Source organism: Nicotiana attenuata, unplaced genomic scaffold (genome assembly GCF_001879085.1).
Source record: "Nicotiana attenuata strain UT unplaced genomic scaffold, NIATTr2, whole genome shotgun sequence".
Lineage (NCBI taxonomy): Eukaryota > Viridiplantae > Streptophyta > Magnoliopsida > Solanales > Solanaceae > Nicotiana > Nicotiana attenuata.
In genome coordinates, this window is record NW_017676344.1 from 18,984 (window position 1) to 46,857 (window position 27,874).

A 27,874-nucleotide genomic window follows, 5' to 3' on the forward strand; every position below is an offset into this window, starting at 1 on the left:
ATGGATATGCGGCAGATGTCCTCCAGCAGAAATCCTACTCATAGGATCACTAGAGTTTCAAGGTCTCAACTCAATGCCATCCTTGCCGTTGCACGATTTCTCTCAAAATGCCCTAACCATTCTGATGAAATGCCAAAATCACTCGTTCTTGCCTTTTATCGGTCAATTCCTTCATCTTTGAACCCACCCTTTTGGCCACAATCTATTACAAACGACTCAATCAGTTCCTTTTTTCGCGATTTCCTGGAATATGTTTGTAAAGCATGTGAGTTATCTTCAGAATTTTCTGCTGACGTAGCTAGACTTACAGCTGATATTCTGAACTTAGCTATAGGCAGAGGAAATGCAGATTGGGGGATTTCAAAGGCAATCTTGAAAGCAATGTCTTATACTTGTCCTCCTGTTGTTCCCTCCCATGCGAACAAGTTGGTCTCGGGTCTGCTTGAGATGATCGTTCCCAGCTCTTCGGAAGACCTCGGGAGCAATGAAGCTATGGTAGGTGGAAGTAGTGGGTATAATAACGGAAGAGGAGGAAATGGCCCGGAGAAACGAGCTATTGCCTCGTTCAAAGAGGAGCCCGTGGATACCCTTGAGAAACGAGCAATGGCATTGGAATTGATAGGTAACATACTGGATAAAGTCTCCATTGATTCCAATCTATTGGAAAATGTCAGAGTTGTTGTAAAGCAACAACTTCAGTTAATGGTAGCATTCTTAAAGGTAAAAGTTCATCACTCTGATGTTTATTCAATTAAATTTGCATGGTAAATTTTGCTCTTTAGGAAAGAGATTGTATGTTGCTGAAGAAAATGGTGCAAATTGCTGTTTATTATGTGAAATAAATGCGCGGTACTTTTGCTCTTCTGCTCTTTAGAGTAGAAGTTGCATGTCTCTAATCACCACACATTTATGTTAAATGTGTGGTATTTTTGCTCTTTAGACGAGAAGATGTAAACGTACTGAAAAGGGTGTTACAATTACTTATTGACTAGTAGATAAGGAAGCGTGACTGGTCAGAACAAGAGCAGCCACTGAAAGTTAGGATCAATCTCATGTTTGCTGCTCAACAAGCAGCAACCAGGTTGTAGATTAAAACTCTTGCATCCCTTGACTTGGAAAGAAAATCATCAAAAAAATTGTTGCATGAAGCTCTTGCTTTGTTGATGGAGGTTGCAGAGGCATGTTTTTTCTCAGTGTGGCGGAAGTTGAGAGCATGTGAAGAGCTATTTAGCACCTTGCTTTCTGGAATTTGCCATGTTGCTGTTGTTCCTGATGGTCATATGCTTCAATTGCTGCTCAGTTGGTTTAAGAATCTTGTACTGGTGACATGTGCTCAGGTATGCTTTTCGGTGCATTACGTCACACTTAATGCCCTCAAGGTAGGGGTATGGTCTCCGTACACACTACCCTCCCAGACCCCACTCGTGGGATTATACTGGGTTTGTTGTTGTAGGTCACACTTAATGGTTTAATGGTGATTGCAGAATCTAGCATAACTTCTTGATTTGAATTTTTTACCACAGGCAGACACTTGGGGCAGCTACCAGTGGGCCATGTTTGAAAATGTGTTGAAGACAAGTTCTGAGATAAATCAATTTGGATGGGACAAGGATCATTCTCGTCTGTACACTTTTATTACAAGCCTCCTTGAAAGGAGTCATTTTGATGAAGAGGTTAGTTTTATCTTGCCATTTACTGGCAGTTTCAATAACTCACACATGTTAATCATTAACTAGAGGAAGAAAATGAATGTTTCTTGTTGAAAACAGTACCTGTTATCTGTTAGAGGCATCGGGTTCATCTGAACCTAGTACTTTAGACGCCATGCATCAATTTATGTACAAATTTTAATGAAATTTGCAACAAACAGCAGATATCAACCCATAATTTTTAAAATGCAATGGGTTCAATACTAAAAATCTTAAAAGTTGAACCCACATAAACTAAATCCTAAATCGGCCTCTGGCTCTGCAATGTTAAAAGTAGAATAATTTCTGGATGGTAGAAGGTTGTCACCTATCATTTGTTCTGGTATAATATATTTTGGTAGTTTTTTTCTTTCTTTCTGATTTGTATTCCAAAGATAAACATTTATTTAGAGAAGGTAGCAGAAATTTCATATAAATAGCCCTTAGCCTGTGCCTGTTACAAGGTTCCAATGATGTCTATCAGAGAATCGACATCTTCTACAAAAGCTTCTTTACATCAAAAGTGAAACACAAATATACATTCATCTTTATCTTCTGTTCAGAGTTAGCTATATCTTCAAAACACCTCGAGTTTCTTTCGATCCATACTGTCCACCAGATGCAGGCTGGGATGATACCCCACCATCTTTTCTGGCTCATCACATCCTGGGTCATCCCAACAGGCTAACATTTCAACAGTCTTCTTGGGCATTGTGCATCTCAAACCTTTCATACTCAGGAATATCCACAAACTGTTTGTTACATGACAATGCAGAAAGAGATGACTATTTGTTTCATTGTCTCTACTACACAAAAAACACCTTGAGCACAGGGGTGTTCCTCTCTTCATAAGGCTATCATGTGGCAATACAGCCTCTTTGACCACTAGCCAGCAAAAACAAGCCATTTTGAATGGTGTATTCATCTTCCAGATATTCTTCCAATGGCAAGTATCAGATTGCTGACTAGATCTATTTAGAGCTCCATATGCAGATTTAACAGAGAAAGGCCCTTTGCTGTTTCTTTCCCAGAGCAGTCTATCATCTTGCTCAGAAGTACCTTTGACGTTTTTCAGAGTCTTGTAGAATTCAATCACTCCACTGACCTCCCAGTCATTTAGAAATCTTCTGAAGCTCAAGTTCCAGCCTTGTTGGCTCCAAGCTCAGCCACTGTTGCATCAGGTTGGTGAACCAGTGGACCTCTTTAAGGGGGCCATTGCCAATCCAGTCATCATTCCAAAAAGAAGTCTTTGATCTTTAAGGGGGCCATTACCAATCCAGTCATCATTTCAAAAAGAAGTTTTGTACCATTTGGCCATAAAGATCTAATTGATCTGCATACACTCACTTACGCTAGAGACTCTATTTGTACACAGTGACCTTGTGCCCCATATTTTTCATTGATCACCTTTTTCCACAAAGCTTGTTCCTCCAGAGGAAATCTCCATAGCCACTTCATGAGGAGACTCTTATTATGTTGTCTCAAGTTTCTGATACCCAAACTCCCCTCCTTTTTGCTGCTGATCAAGGATTTCCATTTTACCAAGTGATAGCATTTCTTCTCTTGGTTTCCTGGCCAATTGAAGTTCCTCCTTAATGAGTCAGTCTTCTCAATTTTCACTGATAATCGAAATAGATACATCATGTAGGTAGAAAGGGAGTCTAAGACACTATTTACCAGAATAATTCTCCCTCCCAGAGATAAATAATTGCTTTTCCACCTGGATAATTTCTTCTCACACCGCTCCGGTACTCCATTACATATTCCTGTGACTTATTCTTGGCTCCCAGTGGTAGCCCCAAATATGTTGTTGGTAGGTGCCCAATCTCACAACCAAGAGTCCTGAGGGGTTTCATTGTCTGAGAATATCTGAGATTTCCTCTAGTTCACATGAAGACCAGAATCTGCTTCAAAGACAGTAAGAATCAGCCTCAAGTGTCTAACCTGTTCCACTTCAGCATAAAAAATAAATAAATGAGTCATCAACATTAGAAGGCATGTAATTTCCAAGCTTCTCCTTTCATTGTTCAACACCCTAAACCCCTTCAAATGTCCCCTGAGATTTGCCCTCTTGATCATAAAATTTAATCCTTCCATAGCAACAATGAAAAGGAAAGGTGACAAGGGATCACCTTGCCTTAATCCGCTCTGTGATGGAAAAAAGCCTTCTGGACAGCCATTTATAAGAATAGAGTATCTGACTGTACTGATGCAAAAAAGAGTCCACCTTCTCCATTTGCTGCCAAATCCCATATCCTTCAGAATGTTTAAAAGGAATTCCAGTTAATATGATCAAAGGCATTTTCAATGTCTAATTTGCATGGGAATCCTGGGTTTTTCCGTCTAAGTTTGGAATCCACACATCCCGTTTGCTACGAGTGCAACATCCATAATCTGCCTGCCTTCGATGAAGGCTGTTGAGTTGTCGCACATCAGTGGGATTTGAGGTCCTTGGTCTCCTTATATGGTCTTGGGCAATGCTCATTTCATAAGCTAGCTTTTGGGGTTGAGTTAGGCCCAAGGTCTATTTATCATGGTATTAGAGCCAGGCCCATCCCAATTATTGTTACCGATTTTGGGTCCATTTATGTTGTCCACGCTCCAGTTTGCAGGCCTGGGCGCGCGTGCGNGCGTGCGCGCGTGTGTATGTGGGGGGGGGGGTAGAGTTGTCCCACATCGGTGAGATTTGAGGTCCTTGGTCTCCTTATATGGTCTTGGGCAATCCTCACCTCATAAGCTAGCTTTTGGAGTTGAGTTAGGCCCAAGGTCCATTTATCAAAGGCCAATTGCTGATTGTCAACCAACTTGTGGATCACCTTCTTCAATCTCTTTGTTAGTACCTTGGAAATGATCTTGTACACACTTCCTACTAGGCTTACAGGCCTAACATCCTTAAGTTCCACGGTACCCACCTTCTTTGGAATTAAAGCTACATAGGTAGCACTAAAAGTTTTAAACTATTCTCGAAGTATTCCTGAGAGTGGAAATTCCGAGAAGTACTTAGCAAATCTTCTTTAACCACCTCCTAGCAATGTATGAAGAAACACATAGTATATCGATCTGGCCTGGGGCCTTGTCTGCTGGACATGCTTTTAAACCCTCCAATATTTCCTCTTCCTCAAATTCCCTTTGTAACGACTGCTCCTCAGTGGCATTAAGTTTAGGACAGTATGGGTAATTGAATTCAGGCCTCCAAAGTCCAAACTTTAGATTCAGTGTACAGATTCTGGTAGAAAGCTAAAATCTCACGCTTTATAACAGACAGATCTTCAACTTGAGTTCCATTTGATGTGTAGCTCTTCTATGGCATTGTATCTTCTCTGTGCTTTTGCAACCTTGTGGAAATATTTAGTATTTTTGTCCCTTTGCTTTAGCCAGTCTATCCTTGATCTCTGCCTCCAAGCAATCTCCTCATTCTTGGCAATTCCATCCAATTCCATTGTCAAACTGACCTTTTAACTCAGTTCATGATCAGAACAATCCCTAGATTCCTGTGCAATATCAAGTTCAAAATTTTCGTTCAAGCAGTCATTTTTCATAGCCTCCCGATTTAACCCTTGCCTTTCAAATTCTAAGTTTTTGGGCAAGAGTGTGGGTCTACCTTGGCTATTAAAGGAAGACTACCAAGCTGCTACTCTGTCCCTAAAAACCTCTGTTCCCAGCCACCTGCTCTCAAACTTAAAATAAGATTGTGTTCTCCCAATCCCCACATCAGAGTGAAATAGGAGAATGATCAGAGGAGACTTTAGGTAATCTTGTAGAATATGGTAACTGTTAGAATTGTTATGTAACCCTAATCCCATATGTATTAGGAGTAGGACATGTTATGTATATATATATGGCTCATTGTATCATGTTTAACATATGAGAATAATATCAATCATATTTTCTCCCGTGCATTCTCACATGGTATCAAAGCAATTGTGAGAGATTTATCGCTATGCACAAATTCCAGCGATTCCGGGAAGAGAAATCAGTCACCGGAAGCCTTTGTCCGGCGACTTTTTCAAGGCTGTTTGTGTTGTCTCTGTCAGTGTTGTGCAAAATCCAACACTACCACAAGAGTCGCCACTGTGCGGCGACCAAACCCCAGAAAAATCTCCGGCAACAGAAGCCCCACACGCCACCAGAAGCTCACGCGCGTGAGCTCATGCGCCGGCGCGTGCAGAACCCTCCGGCCATTTTTTGAAAAACTTTCTTCAGAACAGTTGGGTCGTGTACCAATTCCAACCCCACCCATTCTGTTTTCGTTTGATTCCGACCACTTTGAGTTTTTCCGGCGACTATACTTATTTTTTCCGGCAACTACAGTAATTTTCCGGCAAAAACAGTGTTTCCTTCATTTGTTTCAGCGAGTTTTCAGTTGATTCTTTCTGTTATTTGGTGATAATTTTATAGACCTCACTTCAATCCAACAATGTCTTTGTGAGTCGATGCCTTCGGGTCTAAAAACCCGGGTTCTGGCAGTTCTGATGTTATGATTACCTTAGAATCTTTAATGGGAAGTTCAAACTACTTAGCTTGGGCTTCGTCTGTCGAGTTGTGGTGTATAGTTCATGGTGTTCAAGATCATTTAATCACGAAGTCTAGTGAAGGAGATGAAATGGTCAAAGCACTTTGGGAGAAGATCGATGCTCAATTATGCAGTATTCTGTGGCGATCTATTGATTCCAAGTTGATGCCCTTGTTTCGTCCATTCCAGACATGTTATTTGGTTTGGGTAAAGGGTTGCACTTTATACACTAATGACATATCTCGTTTCTATGATGTGATATCGCGGATGACAAATTTAAAGAAACATGAATTAAATATGTCTACTTACTTGGGACAAGTACATGCAGTCATGGAGGAATTTGAGAAGTTGATACCAGTTTTTGCTAGTGTTGAAAAGTAGCAAGAGCAGCGACTAAAAATGTTTCTAGTTCTTACTCTTGCTGGGCTTCATAATGATCTTGACTCAGTACGCGATCAGATTTTGGCTAGTCCGACTGTCCCCACAGTTGATGAATTATTCTCGATATTACTTCGCCTTGCTGCAGCACCAAGTCACCCAGTGATCTCATCACAGATACTTGACTCATCTGTTCTCACATCCCAGACATCGGACAATCAAGCATCTCATACTATGGAGAATAGACAAGGAGGAGGTCATTTTGGAAGATCTAGACCCAAGTGCTCTTATTGTCATAAACTTGGACACACTCGTGACGTGTACTATTCTTTACATGGTCGCCCACCCAAAAATGCTTATGTTGCTCAGACAGAGACTACAGGTAACCAAGGGATATACTCAGATATTTGGGCTCGATTACAGTGATACCTTCCCTCTTGTGGCTAAGATAGCATCAGTTCGCCTTTTTCTATCCATGGCTGTTGTTCGCCATTGGCCCCTCTATCAGCTGGACATTAAGAATGTTTTTTTACACGGTGACCTTGAGGATGAAGTTTATATGGAGCAACCACCTGAGTTTGTTGCTCAGGGGGAGTCTCGTGGCCTTGTATGTCGCTTGCGCCGGTCACTTTATGGTCTAAAGCAGTCTCCTCGAGCCTGGTTTGGGTTCAGCACAGTTATCCGGGAATTTGGCATGACTCGGAGTGAAGCTGATCACTCTGTATTCTATCGGCATTCTGCTTCGAGTCTTTGTATTTATCTAGTGGTCTATATTGACAACATTGTTATTACCGGCAATGACCAGGATGGTATTACTAAGTTGAAACAACATCTCTTTCAACACTTTCAGACTAAGGATCTGGGCAAACTAAAGTATTTTCTTGGTATTGAGGTCGCTCAGTCTAGCTCAGGTATTGTGATCTGACAACGAAAGTATGCCTTAGATATTCTTGAGGAGCAGGAATGACAGGTTGTAGACCTGTTGACACTCTGATGGATTAGAATTCTAAACTTCTGCCAGGACAGGGGGTGCCTCTTAGTGATCCTGCATGATATAGGCGGTTGGTTGGTAAATTAAATTACCTTACAGTGACAAGACCTGACATTTCCTTTCCTGTGAGTGTTGTGAGTCAGTTTATGGATTCTCCGTGTGATAGTCATTGGGATGCAGTTATTCGCATTATTCGGCTCCAGGCAAAGGTTTATTGTTTGAGGATCGAGGCCATGAGCAGATCGTTGGATACTCAGATGCTGATTGGGCAGGATCACCTTCTGATAGACGTTCTACTTCTGGATATTGTGTCTTAGTAGGAGGAAATCTGGTATCTTGGAAGAGCAAGAAACAGAATGTGGTTGCTCGGTCTAGTGCAGAAGCAGAATATCGAGCAATGGCTATGGCGACATGTGAGCTGATTTGGATCAAACAATTGCTCAAGGAGTTGAAATTTGGTGAGATTAGTCCGATGGGACTTGTGTGTGATAATCAAGTTGCTCTTCATATTGCGTCAAATCCAGTGTTCCATTAGAGAACTAAACACATTGAGATTGACTGTCACTTTGTCAGAGAAAAGATACTCTCGGGAGATATTGCTACAAAGTTTGTGAAGTCGAATGATCAGCTTGCAGATATTTTCACCAAGTCTCTCACTGGTCCTCGTATTAACTACATATGCAACAAGCTCGGTACATATGATTTATATGCACCGGCTTGAGGGGGAGTGTTAGAATAGTTATGTAACCCTAATCCCATATGTATTAGGAGTAGGACATGTTATGTATATATATAGGGCTCATTGTATCATGTTAGATATGTACATAATGTAGTCTTGTCCCACATTGGAATAGGAGTAGTATGTCCTTGTATAGTATAACTATAAATAAGGACCTCTTGTATTGTTTGGACACACAATATCAATAGATCATATTTTCTCCCGTGCCTTCTCACATGGTATCAGAGCTAACGTTAGAGATCTATCGCTGTGCATAAATTCCAGCGATTCCGGGAAGTGAAATCAGTCACTGGAACCCTTTTTTTTCCGGCGACTTTTCAAAGTTGTTTTGCGTCTACTTTGTCTCGGTTAGTGTTGTGCAAAATCCAACACTACCACAAGAGTAGTCACTGTCTGGCGGCCAAACCCCAGAGAAAATCTCCGGCGGTAGTGTAGCGGTCGGAAGAAAATTTTCCGGCGAAGTTCTGACGTCGTGTGGGTCACCTTGCGCCCATTTTTTTGCGACGATTCTTAAGGACAGATTGTTCCCCTTGCAATTCCGAGCCTACCCGTCCAGGTTATACCAGATTCCGACCACTTTGAATATTTCCGGCTGCTACAGTAATATTCCGAGAGCTACAGTATTTCTGGCGTGAACAGTGTTTTCCACCGCAGAACAGTGTTCTGTTTTTATGCTGTAAACAGTGTTTTCTCAGCGATTTCTTCAGTTTTCCCAAAGGAGTTACTAATTTCACTATTTCAAGTTAACCCTACTACTATTAATTGTAGCGACTAGGGGTGTGCATTCGATTTATCGATTCGATTTTGACCCTTATCGATAATCGATTTGTACTGATTCACCAGATTTATTACATAAACAGTTGGGACATACTAGTTTGTCAAAACTTCAGAAAAATGGTACCTGGTTTATCTCACTTGTCAGCTCTAGAGTGTGAGTCTTGTCAGCTCGGTAAGCATACTCGCTCTTATTTTCCTCGACGTATTGATAATCGAGTAGAGTCATCTTTTACTTTAGTCCATTCAGATGTTTGGGGTCCTAGTCGGGTCAGTTCTACCTTAGGATTCCGCTACTTTGTTAGTTTCATTGATGACTATTCTAGGTGCACCTGGATATTTTTGATAAAAAATCGATCTGAGTTGTGTTCTATTTTCCAGACCTTTCACGCTGAAATTTCAAATCAATTTGGGGTTTCTATTCGCACATTTCGTAGTGATAATGCCCAAGAGTATTTGTTTTTCCCATTTCAGTAGTTTATGAAATCTCATGGGATTATTCATCAAACATCTTGTCTGTACACATCTCAACAAAATGGGGTAGCTGAAAGAAAGAATAGACATCTTATTGAAACTGCTCGTACCCTACTCATACAATCTCATGCTCCGTTGCATTTTTGGGGGGATGCAGTTCTTACATCTTGCTATCTTATTAATCGTATGCCATCTTCAGCTATCCAGAACCAAGTTCCATTCTCTGTTATGTTTCCCCACTTACCTTTGTTCTCTCTTCCACCCCGTGTCTTTGGAAGCACTTGTTTTGTCCATAACCTTACTCCAGGAACAGAAAAGTTAGCTCCCCGTGCTCTTAAGTGCGTATTTCTTGGTTTCTCGAGAACGCAAAAGGGGTATCGATGCTATTCTCCTGACCTCCAGCGCTACCTTATGTCCGCTGATGTTACCTTCTTTGAAACCCAATGATACTTCACAGGTCCAGGTAATCACTTAGATATTTCTGAGGTACTACCAGTCTCTTCTTTTGGAGATTCAGTCACTATCTCCCATCCAACTTCCTCTACATCTCCAGCTTTACCACCTATAGCTCTCGTTCCACCATCTATAGCTCCAGTTCCACCACCTATAGGTCCAATTCCTCCACATAATCCAGTTCAACCTTCTGCAGCTCCACCACTCTTGACTTATCATCGCCGTCCACATCCAGCATCAGGCCCAAGCGATTCACGTCCTGCATCAGATTCTGCACCTACTGCGGACTTATCTCCTCTTAGTCAACCAATTGCACTCCGCCAAGGTGTACGGTCCACACTTAATCCTAATCCCCATTATGTTGGTCTAAGTTATCATCGTCTGTCGTCACCTATGCTTTTATATCTTCTTTGTCCACTGTTTCTATTCCTAAGTCTAGAGGTGAGGCACTATCTCATCCTGGATGGCGACAGGCTATGATTGACGAGATGTCTGCTTTACATGCGAGTGGTACTTGGGAGCTTGTTCCTCTTCCTGCAGGTAAGTCTACTGTTGGTTGTCGTTGGGTTTATGCAGTCAAAGTCGGCCCGGACGGCTTAAGGCTCGTCTTGTTGCAAAAGGATATACTCAGATTTTTGGGCTTGATTATAGTGATACTTTCTCTCCCGTGGCTAAAGTAGCATCTGTTCGTCTTTTTTGTCCATGGCTGCTGTACGTCATTGGCCTCTTTATCAGTTAGACATTAAGAATGCTTTTCTCCATGGTGATCTTGACGAGGAAGTTTATATGGAGCAACCACCTGGTTTTGTTGCTCAGGGGGAGTTTAGTGGTTGTGTATGCAGATTGCACAGGTCACTATATGGTTTGAAACAGTCCCCTCGAGCCTGGTTTGGTAAGTTCAGCATAATTATTCAGGAGTTCGGCATGACTCGTAGTGAGGCTGATCACTCTGTGTTTTATCAGCATTCTGCTCCGAATCTGTGTATTTATCTGGTGGTTTATGTTGATGATATTGTTATTACTGGCAACGATCAGGATGGTATTACTAATCTGAAGCAACATCTCTTTCAGCACTTCCAAACTAAGGATCTGGGCAGACTGAAGTATTTTCTAGGTATTGAGGTCGCTCAGTCTAGCTCGGGTATTGTTATTTCACAGCGGAAGTATGCCTTGGACATTCTTGAGGAGACTGGAATGATGGGTTGCAGACCAATTGACTCTCCTATGGATCCGAATGCTAAGCTTCTGCCTGGACAGGGCGAGCCTCTTAGAGACCTTACGAGATATAGGAGGTTGGTTGGAAAATTAAATTACCTCACAGTGACTAGACCTGACATTTCTTTTCTGGTGAGTGTTGTAAGTCAGTTTATGGATTCTCCTTGTGATAGTCACTGGGATGTAGTTGTTCGTATTCTTCGGTATATAAAGTCAGCTCCAGGCAAAGGATTGCTATTCGAGGATCGAGGCCACGAGCAGATTGTTGGGTACACAGATGTTGATTCGCAGGATCACCTTCTGATAGACGATCTACATCTGGATATTGTGTTCTAGTAGGAGGTAATTTGGTCTCGTGGAAGAGCAAGAAACAAAATGTAGTTGCTCGATCTAGCGCCGAAGCGGAATATCGGGCCATGGCTATGGCAACGTGTGAGTTAGTTTAGGTCAAGCAGTTGCTCAAGGAGTTAAAGTTCGGAGAAATCAGCAGGATGGAACTAGTTTGTGATAACCAAGCTGCTCTTCATATTGCGTCAAATCCGGTGTTCCATGAGAGGACTAAACACATTGAGATCGACTGTCACTTTGTCAGAGAAAAAATACTTTCAGGAGATATTGTCACAAAGTTTGTAAAGTCGAATGATCAACTAGCAGATATTTTCACTAAGCCTCTTACTGGTTCTCGTATTAGTTACATGTGTAACAAGCTCGGTACATATGATGTGTATGCACCGGCTTGAGGGGGAGTGTTAGATATGTACATATTGTAGTCTTGTTCCACATTGGAATAGGAGTAGTATGTCCTTGTATAGTATAGTTATAAATAAGGACCTCTTGTATTGTTTGGACACACAATATCAATATATCATATTTTCTCCCGTGCCTTCTCACATATCATGTTTAACATATGAGAATAATATCAATCATATTTTCTCCCGTGCATTCTCACAGTAACGTCTAAAGAGGCTCATATGTATTTGCATTTTTCAAAGGGAACAAATAGCTTAATTCATTTAGTCTTTCTTCATCAGTCTCCTTTAATATTATCTGCAAATGCCTACATTTCCAGGTAGAGAAGGAGAAGCAGGCAGCTCCATCCCTGCTGTTGAATGTTTTAATGTTGCTAGCTGATCTAAATGTTTCAGGTAAGAGGCCTGAAGTTGTGGATATGGTATTGCCTTTCTTCATTGATAGTTTAGAGGAGGGTGATGCATCCTTACCAGGCTTATTGAGACTCCGAGTAAGAAACTCTCTTTTCATCAGAATCCTAGCGCACTTGTATGTCTGCTTAATTTACTCAAGTTATGAAAATCTTTACTGTATGAACCGAGCTCATTGAATACTTCCTGAGTCTCCCAACCTGTTTTTGCTGAGCAGCTACAGCTTCTCGATGCTGTTGCTCGCATGGCGAGTTTAGGTTTTGAGAAGTCCTACCGTGAAGCTGTTGTTCTGATGACAAAAAGTTGCTTAAGTAAGCTTGCTGCTGTTGGCTCAGCTGAAAGTAAGACCACAGTTCCAGAAGCCATAACAGAACGTGTTGAGGCGCGCTCATGTTGCTTTGGTTCATATTATAACATTTCATTATCCCTGAGAATCTCTTATCCGCCGACTGCTCACATGTTCAATGCATTCTAGACACTTCCGGCAGGATTTCTTCTGATTGCCAGAGACCTGACTACTCCTAAGTTGCGTACAGACTACCGTCATCGTTTGCTATCACTGTGCTCAGACGTGGGCTTGGCTTGAGAGTCTAAAAGTGGAANCCGACTGTCCCCACAGTTGATGAATTATTCTCTCGATTACTTCGCCTTGCTGCAGCACCAAGTCACCCAGTGATCTCATCACAGATACTTGACTCATCTGTTCTCACATCCCAGACAGCGGACAATCAAGCATCTCATACTATGGAGAATAGACAAGGAGGAGGGCATTTTGGAAGATCTAGACCCGAGTGCTCTTATTGTCATAAACTTGGACACACTCGTGACGTGTACTATTCTTTACATGGTCGCCCACCCAAAAATGCTTATGTTGCTCAGACAGAGACTACAGGTAACCAAGGGATATACTCAGATATTTGGGCTCGATTACAGTGATACCTTCCCTCTTGTGGCTAAGATAGCATCAGTTCGCCTTTTTCTATCCATGGCTGTTGTTCGCCATTGGCCCCTCTATCAGCTGGACATTAAGAATGTTTTTTTACACGGTGACCTTGAGGATGAAGTTTATATGGAGCAACCACCTGAGTTTGTTGCTCAGGGGGAGTCTCGTGGCCTTGTATGTCGCTTGCGCCGGTCACTTTATGGTCTAAAGCAGTCTCCTCGAGCCTGGTTTGGGTTCAGCACAGTTATCCAGGAATTTGGCATGACTCGGAGTGAAGCTGATCACTCTGTATTCTATCGGCATTCTGCTTCGAGTCTTTGTATTTATCTAGTGGTCTATATTGACAACATTGTTATTACCGGCAATGACCAGGATGGTATTACTAAGTTGAAACAACATCTCTTTCAACACTTTCAGACTAAGGATCTGGGCAAACTAAAGTATTTTCTAGGTATTGAGGTCGCTCAGTCTAGCTCAGGTATTGTGATGTGACAACAAAAGTATGCCTTAGATATTCTTGAGGAGACAGGAATGACAGGTTGTAGACCTGTTGACACTCCGATGGATTAGAATTCTAAACTTCTGCCAGGACAGGGGGTGCCTCTTAGCGATCCTGCATGATATAGGCGGTTGGTTGGTAAATTAAATTACCTTACAGTGACAAGACCTGACATTTCCTTTCCTGTGAGTGTTGTGAGTCAGTTTATGGATTCTCCGTGTGATAGTCATTGGGATGCAGTTATTCGCATTATTCGGCTCCAGGCAAAGGTTTATTGTTTAAGGATCGAGGCCATGAGCAGATCGTTGGATACTCAGATGCTGATTGGGCAGGATCACCTTCTGATAGACGTTCTACTTCTGGATATTGTGTCTTAGTAGGAGGAAATTTGGTATCTTGCAAGAGCAAGAAACAGAATGTGGTTGCTCGGTCTAGTGCAGAAGCAGAATATCGAGCAATGGCTATGGCGACATGTGAGCTGATTTGGATCAAACAATTGCTCAAGGAGTTGAAATTTGGTGAGATTAGTCCGATGGGACTTGTGTGTGATAATCAAGTTGCTCTTCATATTGCGTCAAATCCAGTGTTCCATTAGAGAACTAAACACATTGAGATTGACTGTCACTTTGTCAGAGAAAAGATACTCTCGGGAGATATTGCTACAAAGTTTGTGAAGTCGAATGATCAGCTTGCAGATATTTTCACCAAGTCTCTCACTGGTCCTCGTATTAACTACATATGCAACAAGCTCGATACATATGATTTATATGCACCGGCTTGAGGGGGAGTGTTAGAATAGTTATGTAACCCTAATCACATATGTATTAGGAGTAGGACATGTTATGTATATATATATAGGGCTCATTGTATCATGTTAGATATGTACATAATGTAGTCTTGTCCCACATTGGAATAGGAGTAGTATGTCCTTGTATAGTATAGCTATAAATAAGGACCTCTTGTATTGTTTGGACACACAATATCAATAGATCATATTTTCTCCCGTGCCTTCTCACATGGTATCAGAGCTAACATGAGAGATTTATCGCTGTGCATAAATTCCAGCGATTCCGGGAAGTGAAATCAGTCACTGGAACCCTTTTTTTCCGGCGACTTTTCAAAGTTGTTTTGCGTCTGCTTTGTCTCGGTTAGTGTTGTGCAAAATCCAACACTACCACAAGAGTAGTCACTGTCTGGCGACCAAACCCCAGTGAAAATCTCCGGCGGTAGTGTAGCGGTCGGAAGAAAATTTTCCGGCGAAGTTCTGACGTCGCGTGGGTCACCTTGCGGCCATCTTTTGGCGACGATTCTTAAGGACAGATTGTTCCCATTGCAATTCCGAGCCTACCCATCGAGGTTATACCAGATTCCGACCACTTTGAATATTTCCGGCTGCTACAGTAATATTCCGAGAGCTACAGTATTTCTGGCGTGAACAGTGTTTTCCACCGCAAAACAGTGTTCTGTTTTTATGTTGTAAACAGTGTTTTCTCAGCGATTTCTTCAGCTTTCCCAAAAGAATTACTAATTTCACTATTTCAAGTTAACCCTATTACTATTAATTGTAGCGACTAGGGGTGTGCATTCGATTTATCGATTCGATTTTGACCCTTATCGATAATCGATTTGTACATATACTTATCGTTATCGTTTCGGTAAGGTTTTGATTTTTTTCGATTTTGATTTATCGATTTTTGGGGCTTATCGATTCGGTTATCGATTACACAAATAAGAAAATTTGCGGGATTCCACGGAAAGTATATCGCTCTAAACACGCCTAACTAATATGGACCAAAAGAAGCTAAAATAAGACGAACACCGTTTATAACATAAAAATTGTGTCAACAAGCACATGCAACGAAACTAAAGTAAGGGATCAAATGTATGCCACCAACACTCCAACGGTATAAAAATAAAATAAAAATACATCATCACAGCTAATTCTATTTTCCATTAATTTGAACTTCATTCCCTTGAGCTTTAAATATGATTATTCCTTGAATGTGGTAGATGAAATAATAGGGTTAGGGACTCAGGGTAAAGGAAAGGCTATTATAGAATAAGGGTAAAAAAAAGTTTTTTTTAGTATTTCTTATCGGTTATCGATAAACCGATAACCGAAGAGGACAAAATCGAAATCGAAATCGATAACTCGATAAGGAAAATTTCGAAATCGGAATTGAAATCGATAAATCGATAAACCGATAACAAATAATCGATTCGATTTATCGATAAACCGATTCGAAAGCACACCCCTAGTAGCGACATGGGAACCGATACTTCGAATAGTCGGATGGTTTCTTTAGTGGATTATTTTGAGTTTCTTCAGTACAAAGCAGGTAAGCAGACATCTTCTGAGATAGCTTCCGTTGTTCAAACAAGTAATAGCGTGACTTGTGCCTCTCAATCTTCATCCTCTGAGTCTTGGGTCATTAATTCAGGTGCATCAGATCATATTTCTAGTAACAAATCTCTTTTCACTACTATTTCGTATTCTCAATCTCTTCCAAGAGTCACAATGGCCAATGGGTCTCAAATTATGGCAACTGCAATAGGTCAAGCAAGCCCAATTCCTTCCTTACCTTTAGATTCAGTCCTTTATGTCCCTAATAGTCCTTTTAATCTCATAGCTGTTAGTCGCCTAGCCAAATCACTTAAATGTGTCGTTTTATTTCTTAATGACCATGTTTTTATACAGCAACGCAGTACAGGGCGGATCATTGGTACCAGGCGTGAATCAAATGGACTTTATTACCTTATCCTTGCTAAATCACATGGACTCACATCTTGTCTTCCTTCAACAACTTGTCCCATTACTGATTCACCAGATTTACTACATAAACGGTTGGGACATCCTAGTTTGTCAAAACTTCAGAAAAATGGTACCTGGTTTGTCTCACTTGTCAGCTCTAGAGTGTGAGTCTTGTCAGCTCGGTAAGCATACTCGCTCTCATTTTCCTCGACATATTGATAATCGAGTAGAGTCATCTTTTACTTTAGTCCATTCAGATGTTTGGGGTCCTAGTCGGGTCATTTCTACCTTAGGATTCCGCTACTTTGTTAGTTTCATTGATGACTATTCTAGGTGCACCTGGATATTTTTGAATAAAAATTGATCTGAGTCCATCTATTTATACTAACAATGATTGGCATATTGGCACTTACTTCTACCAAATTNTTCCAGACCTTTCACGCTGAAATTTCAAATCAATTTGGGGTTTCTATTCGCACATTTCGTAGTGATAATGCCCAAGAGTATTTGTTTTTCCCATTTCAGCAGTTTATGAAATCTCATGGGATTATTCATCAAACATCTTGTCTGTACACATCTCAACAAAATGGGGTAGCTGAAAGAAAGAATAGACATCTTATTGAAACTGCTCGTACCCTACTCATACAATCTCATGCTCCGTTGCGTTTTTGGGGGGATGCAGTTCTTACATCTTGCTATCTTATTAATCGTATGCCATCTTCAGCTATCCAGAACCTAGTTCCATTCTCTGTTATGTTTCCCCACTTACCTTTGTTCTCTCTTCCACCCCGTGTCTTTGGAAGCACTTGTTTTGTCCATAACCTTACTCCAGGAACAGATAAGTTAGCTCCCCGTGCTCTTAAGTGCGTATTTCTTGGTTTCTCGAGAACGCAAAAGGGGTATCGATGCTATTCTCCTGACCTCCAGCGCTACCTTATGTCCGCTGATGTTACCTTCTTTGAAACCCAATGATACTTCACAGGTCCAGGTAATCACTTAGATATTTCTGAGGTACTACCAGTCTCTTCTTTTGGAGATTCAGTCACTATCTCCCATCCAACTTCCTCTACATCTCCAGCTTCACCACCTATAGCTCCCGTTCCACCATCTATAGCTCCAGTTCCACCACCTATAGGTCCAATTCCTCCACATAATCCAGTTCAACCTTCTGCAGCTCCGCCACTCTTGACTTATCATCGCCGTCCACATCCAGCATCAGGCCCAAGCGATTCACGTCCTGCATCAGATTCTGCACCTACTGCGGACTTATCTCCTCTTAGTCAACCAATTGCACTCCGCCAAGGTGTACGGTCCACACTTAATCCTAATCCCCATTATGTTGGTCTAAGTTATCATCGTCTGTCGTCACCTATGCTTTTATATCTTCTTTGTCCACTGTTTCTATTCCTAAGTCTAGAGGTGAGGCACTATCTCATCCTGGATGGCGACAGGCTATGATTGACGAGATGTCTGCTTTACATGCGAGTGGTACTTGGGAGCTTGTTCCTCTTCCTGCAGGTAAGTCTACTGTTGGTTGTCGTTGGGTTTATGCAGTCAAAGTCGGCCCGGATGGCCAGGTTGATCGGCTTAAGGCTCGTCTTGTTGCAAAAGGATATACTCAGATTTTTGGGCTTGATTATAGTGATACTTTCTCTCCCGTGGCTAAAGTAGCATCTGTTCGTCTTTTTTGTCCATGGCTGCTGTACGTCATTGGCCTCTTTATCAGTTAGACATTAAGAATGCTTTTCTCCATGGTGATCTTGACGAGGAAGTTTATATGGAGCAACCACCTGGTTTTGTTGCTCAGGGGGAGTTTAGTGGTTGTGTATGCAGATTGCACAGGTCACTATATGGTTTGAAACAGTCCCCTCGAGCCTGGTTTGGTAAGTTCAGCATAATTATTCAGGAGTTCGGCATGACTCGTAGTGAGGCTGATCACTCTGTGTTTTATCAGCATTCTGCTCCGAATCTGTGTATTTATCTGGTGGTTTATGTTGATGATATTGTTATTACTGGCAACGATCAGGATGGTATTACTAATCTGAAGCAACATCTCTTTCAGCACTTCCAAACTAAGGATCTGGGCAGACTGAAGTATTTTCTAGGTATTGAGGTCGCTCAGTCTAGCTCGGGTATTGTTATTTCACAGCGGAAGTATGCCTTGGACATTCTTGAGGAGACTGGAATGATGGGTTGCAGACCAATTGACTCTCCTATGGATCCGAATGCTAAGCTTCTGCCTGGACAGGGCGAGCCTCTTAGAGACCTTACGAGATATAGGAGGTTGGTTGGAAAATTAAATTACCTCACAGTGACTAGACCTGACATTTCTTTTCTGGTGAGTGTTGTAAGTCAGTTTATGGATTCTCCTTGTGATAGTCACTGGGATGTAGTTGTTCGTATTCTTCGGTATATAAAGTCAGCTCCAGGCAAAGGATTGCTATTCGAGGATCGAGGCCACGAGCAGATTGTTGGGTACACAGATGTTGATTCGCAGGATCACCTTCTGATAGACGATCTACATCTGGATATTGTGTTCTAGTAGGAGGTAATTTGGTCTCGTGGAAGAGCAAGAAACAAAATGTAGTTGCTCGATCTAGCGCCGAAGCGGAATATCGGGCCATGGCTATGGCAACGTGTGAGTTAGTTTAGGTCAAGCAGTTGCTCAAGGAGTTAAAGTTCGGAGAAATCAGCAGGATGGAACTAGTTTGTGATAACCAAGCTGCTCTTCATATTGCGTCAAATCCGGTGTTCCATGAGAGGACTAAACACATTGAGATCGACTGTCACTTTGTCAGAGAAAAAATACTTTCAGGAGATATTGTCACAAAGTTTGTAAAGTCGAATGATCAACTAGCAGATATTTTCACTAAGCCTCTTACTGGTTCTCGTATTAGTTACATGTGTAACAAGCTCGGTACATATGATGTGTATGCACCGGCTTGAGGGGGAGTGTTAGATATGTACATATTGTAGTCTTGTTCCACATTGGAATAGGAGTAGTATGTCCTTGTATAGTATAGTTATAAATAAGGACCTCTTGTATTGTTTGGACACACAATATCAATATATCATATTTTCTCCCGTGCCTTCTCACATATCATGTTTAACATATGAGAATAATATCAATCATATTTTCTCCCGTGCATTCTCACAGTAACGTCTATATAAGAGGCTCATATGTATTTGCATTTTTCAAAGGGAACAAATAGCTTAATTCATTTAGTCTTTCTTCATCAGTCTCCTTTAATATTATCTGCAAATGCCTACATTTCCAGGTAGAGAAGGAGAAGCAGGCAGCTCCATCCCTGCTGTTGAATGTTTTAATGTTGCTAGCTGATCTAAATGTTTCAGGTAAGAGGCCTGAAGTTGTGGATATGGTATTGCCTTTCTTCATTGATAGTTTAGAGGAGGGTGATGCATCCTTACCAGGCTTATTGAGACTCCGAGTAAGAAACTCTCTTTTCATCAGAATCCTAGCGCACTTGTATGTCTGCTTAATTTACTCAAGTTATGAAAATCTTTACTGTATGAACCGAGCTCATTGAATACTTCCTGAGTCTCCCAACCTGTTTTTGCTGAGCAGCTACAGCTTCTCGATGCTGTTGCTCGCATGGAGAGTTTAGGTTTTGAGAAGTCCTACCGTGAAGCTGTTGTTCTGATGACAAAAAGTTGCTTAAGTAAGCTTGCTGCTGTTGGCTCAGCTGAAAGTAAGACCACAGTTCCAGAAGCCATAACAGAACGTGTTGAGGCGCGCTCATGTTGCTTTGGTTCATATTATAACATTTCATTATCCCTGAGAATCTCTTATCCGCCGACTGCTCACATGTTCAATGCATTCTAGACACTTCCGGCAGGATTTCTTCTGATTGCCAGAGACCTGACTACTCCTAAGTTGCGTACAGACTACTGTCATCGTTTGCTATCACTGTGCTCAGACGTGGGCTTGGCTTCAGAGTCTAAAAGTGGAAAGTAGGTCTTGCTAATGCTGGCTAAAAATGTGCCTTGCTGGACTGTTTCTGGAGAAACTCAGGGATACTCCTTCCTGCCGTGGCTGAGATATGTTCAGATTCTGATCCTACTGTAGATGTTGAACCTTCACTCTTGAAGTTGTTTAGAAACTTGTGGTTCTATGTTGCTCTCTTTGGGTTAGCTCCTCTATTACAGAACCATCATGGCATGACAAAGTCAGTATCAACTACTCTAAACAGTGTTTGTAGTTTGGGATCAGTTGCACTTCAAGCAGTGAGTGGTCCATACATGTGGAGTGCTGATTGGTCCTCTGCTGTCCAACGCATTTCTCAAGGAACTCCACCACTTGTAAGTTCAGCTTCTGACCAATGTTTGTAATCATCTTCTCCAAAAATGCTTAATTCTTATGTTGAGATTGCTGCACCCTGTTGCAACAATTTTAGGTCAATCCCGAGAAACGTGTAGGCGAAGTGTTTAAGATGTTGTACCTGTAGTTGGATTCTTATGCCATGTGTGCCCCTGACAAATCTTCATCCCAACTTATTTGGCGGTTTTTCTGTTAATTCCCTCTTGCTGATATAGCTCTATTATTTTATTTTTTCTCCGTTTCCTCGACTAAGATGGGTTCATTTTGGAGAAAAACCTCTGTATTACAACAATAACCATACCTCAATCCATAACTTGTTGAGGTCTATTTAATCCTTTCTATCCATTTTGCTCTTTTCAGACAATGTTATTCCAATATTAGGGAATAATTTATCTGTTCAGTCAAATTAAAGGTTTTCTAAAGTTAGGGCTCTCTAAATCTCACACTTATTCCTACCAAACCTGGTGTAAGTTTAAAAACAATAACAACTAAGTGTAGTTCCCGACCAGCTGGTATCTTTAGTGTCCGTAGCTTCTAAAATGTTTGTTCTTTGCTAAATTAGCACTGATTAAGGTATTTTGTAGATCTTTTGAGACAATTTATTTCCACTTGATTTTAGGTTTACATCATCTTTTCTTTTTACATTCAATCATCATATTATCATGCCTAGCACTGATGCATTTGGAGGTCTACTTAGGAGATGGTTTTCTCTCGTTTGTCTTCTGTTTGTGCTATTTGCACCCATTGTCTTATATGATCATTTGTAATCTTGTCTAATCTTGTGTGACCGTGTATCCACTTTATTACTTTTTTGGGATTCGGTAAAGATTTTAACATTTGCATTTCTACATCACTTATTTTGAGGCCTAATATTTACTTTCCGATAACATTGCCTGGTTCACAACTATTCTATAGAACTTACCTTTTGCTTTGTTAAGTATCTTCCTATTGCATAATTGTCCTCTATTTGAACATTCCTATTTTAGTTTTATGTAACACATCTTTATCTATTAGAAATTCCTCATGAATAAGTCTAAATTGATGAGTTGAGCTTAAATGGAGAAGTGAGGATTCATATAGCGGACCCCAACGTGTTTGGGAGTGAGGCATAGTTGATGTTGTTGCACTACATCTTTATCTATTATGCAATTTAATATCTAAATTGTCTGCATATAGGCACTACAATTCTTTTTATGGGGGCTAAACTTGCAATTCATATATTATGTCCTACTTCTATTAACAACATCAACTAAGCTTCGGTCTCAAATAAGTTGGGGTGGGCGGTATGAACCCTCACTGCTTTCTTTAATCTCAATTCATATCACCATCATTACCAAAATAAAGTAAAAGAAAGTGATAAATAAGAGATGTATATGTAGTAATAACAAGAATAATAATAATAAAAGTTCTCTACCAAGTCTAAAACCTATTCCCAACTAGCAGATATCACCTAATATTTCCTCCTACGTCTACTCATTCTAAAACGTTTATTCTTAAGGATTATTCTTCATAGTTGTTTCCCTTGCTAGTTTCATGAATTAACACAATATCATCTACAAGCATGATTTGCTTGCTTTTTGGAACATTATCTTGTATACTATCATGATACTATTGGTTAATTCATGCATAACTAGGCTAAAGCAAGTATTGGTTCAAGGAATATTCTTGGTGTAAATCCACGGGTATGGAATACTCCTCTATGCTTCCTCATTGCTCTTACACATGTGACAACTTCTCCCCTTTTTTGTTTATTTTTTGGATAAGGTAAATCAGTTTATTAGGAAATCCCTGTACACAAGTAGTATAACAATCCCTGGGGCCACTTACTATATTAATTCAAAACAAGTATAACAATCCCTGTACACAAGTAGCATAGCAAGTTGAGAGGCTAATGATTTGGTTCAAAAAACAAAAAGGTTGCAGTGAAAAAGGGAAGAAGAATAATCTAGTCACTTCATAACTTTATCCTGGGATTATTCATCCCCCTTCTTAGATGGGATTAACTAACCCCAAGATAGTGGTGTAAAACTATACTGGTTTTAGTTAATCCCTACAACCAAACATGAGATAAATTTTATCCCAATTTCTATACCAGGATATCCCACCTTATCCCATGAACCAAACACCCCCTTAGGTCTTTAACTCCAAGTCCTCCCCAACATTTAGGAGAAGTCGTCATCTCCCATCGAACCAAGTGGTACTTCCTTGCCCCATCCAACGAATCCTATAGAAAGTTTCTTTGAAGCCTTTCCAACTGGTCTGTAACACTAGCTAGAGCCTGAAACAAAGATATGAAGTATATAGGGATACTTTTTAAAGTACTCTTGATAAGCACTTCCTTCCCGCCTTTGGACAAATATCTTTTCTGCCATCCTGCAAGCCTCTTCTCAGCCCTATGAAGAACCAGATTCCGAACACTATGATCCTTATTCGAAGCACCTAACAGTAATCAAAGATAGGTAGTAGGGAGGGCTCCTACCCTGCAATTCAAAACCTGAGCACACGTGCCAATACATCCACCTCTACCACAATAACAACAACGACAACAACATACCCAGTGATATCCCACAAAGTGGGGTCTAGGAAGAGTGGGATGTACGCAGACCTTACTCCTACCTTGTATAAGGTAGAGAGGCTGTTTTGGATAGACCTTCGGCTCAAGAAAAGTGTTTTCAAAACAGGTTTGAAAAATTTTAAGATTAAAAAAAGTTATGATGAAAATAAAGAAAAGAAAAATATTGATATCAAAAACAGAAAATATTATCCACCTCTCATACAGGAATAATCTCGCACTTCCTAAGATTAATCTTAAGATCTGATACGACCTAAAATATGTTAGCACTTGGCCTAAGTAATCCAACTGGGTCTCGTTTGCATCACAGAACACCAAAGTATCATCCGCAAACAAATGATGAGAAATCAACATGGTGCCAAGACCGCCAACCGCAACATTGAAGCCCTTTAAAAAAGAGATCACCACCTTTTTTATTCTCCTTACCTACAATCTCAAAGCACTTAATCCATCCATTCATCTCAGCTCTTCTAAGCATCAGACTAAGAGCTTCCATAAGAATAACAAATTGATAGGTGGATAGGGGATCCCCTTCTCTCAAACATATGAATGACTTGAAAAGGCCTTCAGGAGTCCCATTTAAAAGGATAGAAAACCTGACTGTACATATACAACTTTTTATCCATTGCAACCATTTGTCACCAAAATTCATCATTCTCCGCAGATCCAATAAAAAATGCCAACTCATATGGTGATAGGCCTTTTCTAGATCAAGTTTATACATTACCTCAACCTTCATCTTTCTCCAATGATGTTCAAAACATTCATTTTGCCACCATTGCATCATCTACCATCTGTCTCTCTTTAATGAATGCAAATTGATTGCCAGAAATGAGTTTAGATATTACTTTAATTTCTGTCAAGATCTTTGAAATTATTTTATAGACACTTTCCAACGGACTAATGGGTCTAAAATCCTTCACCTCCACTGCACTTTTCTTCTGAATGTGAGATCCTGCTGCATTCCCACCTCATATAGCCACCTTGAATGTTGTTAGATAGTTATGTATAAATAGTCCTAGTCCCATATGTAGTAGGAGTAGAATAAGTCCTAGTCCCATATGTAGTAGGAGTAGAATATGTATTATATTTTTTTTGATAAGGTAAATTGTATTAATCAAAAGGGAGAGAACTCCCATATACAGGAAGTATACCAAAGAGTAGAGAATTTACATCAGAACATGATTCTCTACAAAAGATGCCCAATCTTCTATACAAGTAGGGGCTATATGAAAAAGACTATTCTTAAGATGTGAAAAAGGAGACTCAATCCCCTCAAAAGCTCTCTCGTTTCTCTCCCCTTAAACTACCCGCATGAGAGCTAACGGGGCGAACTTCCATGCCTTTTGCTTTCTTCCTATACGGAAACCGGCCCAGCTATATAACATCTCCTTTACAGTGCTTGGCATCATCCATTGAACACCAAAAAGATTCAGGATTGCCCTCCACAAAGCCGAGGACACAGGGCAATGTAACAAAAGATGATCAACTTCTTCCCCCTGAGCTTTTACACATGTAGCACCAACTAGCAAGTGTAATTCGTCTCTTTCGAAGATTTTCAGCAGTCAAGATCACTCCCCTCGCCGCTATCCATGCAAAAAGCACACCTTCGTAGGCGCCTTAGGAATCCAGATCGAGGAGTATGGAAAAGTGGCCTCCTCTCTCACCAGCATACTCCGGTAAAAGGACTTTACGGTTAACAAACCATCACCACGCAACCCCATCTCCAAGAATCACAAGATGGTCGGGGCCTGTCTTGCCCATATAGCAGTGTCAACAAATATTGGAGCTCCGCAATCTCCCAATCTTGCATGTTCCTTCTAAATGAGAGGTCCCATACTACCCCCCCTCCATGCTCCTTACGAATCTGTTGGACCATCAATTCCTTCTGGTTGAAGCTCTGAAGACGATCATACTTTTCTACTAGGACCTCCCTGTATCATTGTTAACGGTAGATTTTTCTCCCATGCATTCTCACATGATATCAGAGCTTCAGTGAGAAAATTATCGCTGTGCATCATTCCAGCGACATCCGGGAAGAAAGATCTCGTCGCCGTGCAATTTTTCGGCAACTTTGTCTTGTTTCCGGGTTCATCATTGCAACAGTGGTATTGCGCATATACCAGTACCACCACCAAATCCGAAACCCTAGTGCGACCAAACCCCAGAAATTCCAGTTCCATCGAAATAGAAAAGTCAGTCACCGTGCGTCTTTCCGGTTGACGACTCAAGATTGATTTGCGTTATCTTCTCATCGGTAAGTGTTGTGTGGAAGCCAATACTACCATCTTATTCGGAAAATTCTAGCGACAAAACCCCAGTCAATTGCTCCGACAGAAAGTCCCTCACGCGCTGCCAGAACTAGGGTTCCGACAAGCTACAATAAATTTTTCGGCGTGTGAGCCATTCCAGCCACTTTCTGGCAAAACTTCTTAAGGACAACTTACTCGTCCAGTGATTCCGAGTCAACCCATATAAATTATATCAAATTCTGACAACTTTTATTTTTTTCCGGCGTGAACCGTAATTTCCAAAAAAGTTTCTATTTTTTTGTGGTGTTTTAGAACCTATTTTGTAATTTTTCCGGCGGCCTTTCAGCCAACTTCTGCTTATCAGCAACCACTTGGTTTTGTTGCTCGGGGGAGGGGGGGGGAGGGGAGGGTCTAGCGGCCTTGTATGTCGAATGATCAGCTTGTAAATATTTTTACAAAGTCACTCATTAGTCCTCGTATTAGTTACATATGTAACAAGCTCGGAATATGATTTGTGGGGGAGTGTTAGATAGTTATGTGTAAATAGTCCCAGTCCCATATGTAGTAGGAGTAAAATATGTCCTAATCCCATATGTAGTAGGAGTAGAATAAGTCCTAGTCCCATATGTAGTAGGAGTAGAATATGTATTATATATAGGGCTCATTGTATCATTGTTAATAGTAGATTTTTCTCCCGTGCATTCTCACAAATGTAATGTGGCCGTTAAACTCTTCTTGTCCTTTTCTTAACTGTTTCCTCTTAAATATCTTTTTACTTATTATATATTTGACACAAATTCCTTTTTTCGTAGGCACCCACTAAAGGACCATTCTTGATTCGTCATCATATGATTTTCAAATGTCAATGCATGTTATACGGAGATCCTTCTTCCTCTCCCTATAAATTGTCATCGATTTTCAATAATGTATCTTTATTTTAAGTCTGCCGGGCATAAAAACAATCTTACTGTCTGTCACTCTTGTAAATGTGTCCAAGTCTATGCTCTATAATTATTTCCTAGAATTTCCTCACATGGCTCATAGTTTATACCAAGTTAGATTGCACAGCCTTTTTATTATTTATCGCACAACTTTTGAATCTCATTTGTTTTATAACTCTTGTCACTTGTTTGGGATCTTTTCACTCCTTAATATAACATTGAATTGCTTGGTTAGTCATTGTATTCCAACTTCTCCGAGGCACTTCCAGACCACTGGATTTATGACAGACTTTTCTAATTAAAATCATATGCTAAAGTTTTTGGAAAAACCTATATTATGAAACAAATTTTATAAGCATGTCTTATACACTATGTTCTTCATACCATTTTCAAAAAAACTATGCTCTTCTAGGTTCCATAACGGAAGTTTCCAATATGGTCGTCTCATGCACCAGCTCCAATAGTCCAATACCAACTAACATAGGTTTCTTTCTGAAGTAGACTTCCGAGATGGTGAAGTATAGAGAAATTTAGTGAAGATGGTATAATTCTTAAAGAGAGGAAAGCCACAAGATACATTCATAGTTACTGTTCTCACTGATAGTGTAACTGTGTGTTTTTTGTCTTGTTGACCAAGTGGCTGCATTTCACATTCCAAATCGAATAAGGATATTGCATGTCTGAAGATATTTTTATCCCACATGGTCTATAATCTCCTTATTCAGTGTTCAGAGAATAAAGGGAGGTGAAAAGTGGAGAGAAAAGTAATACTATAATGACTGTATGAGTTGTTCTTGGTAGTTGTTACTGAGGGAGGTGAAAAGTGGAGAGAAATAAATTTTTAGAATGATTATATGATTTGTTCTTGATAGTTGCTAACTTGCTACTGATTCAAGAGAGTATGGTTTATCCTACTCATAAATCATAACTACAAAATTAACAGGCCCATCGATGTGATTTATTTTCATCTTGAATCATGTAATATTTCTTGTTGCATGAAATAATGTAATTCGTTTAACTGAATATTATTTATATATAAGGGTCTGAGACGTGCTTTTTATCAGGTTGTGAGCTCCATGGAGTTGCTTGAAGATGAGTTGGAACTAAATGCTCTTCATAACCCAGGTAGTCCGCGCGGTAGTGGTAATGAGAAGCTGCCGTTAGCCAAAGAATTGCTCTTCTACTGCTTTA

At 40.6% G+C, this 27,874-nt stretch overlaps 1 pseudogene; it reads left to right on the forward strand.

Moving 5' to 3' along the window:
* LOC109220946 lies at window positions 1-27,842 on the forward strand (annotated as a pseudogene).
* The last annotated feature ends 32 nt before the right edge of the window (window positions 27,843-27,874 follow it).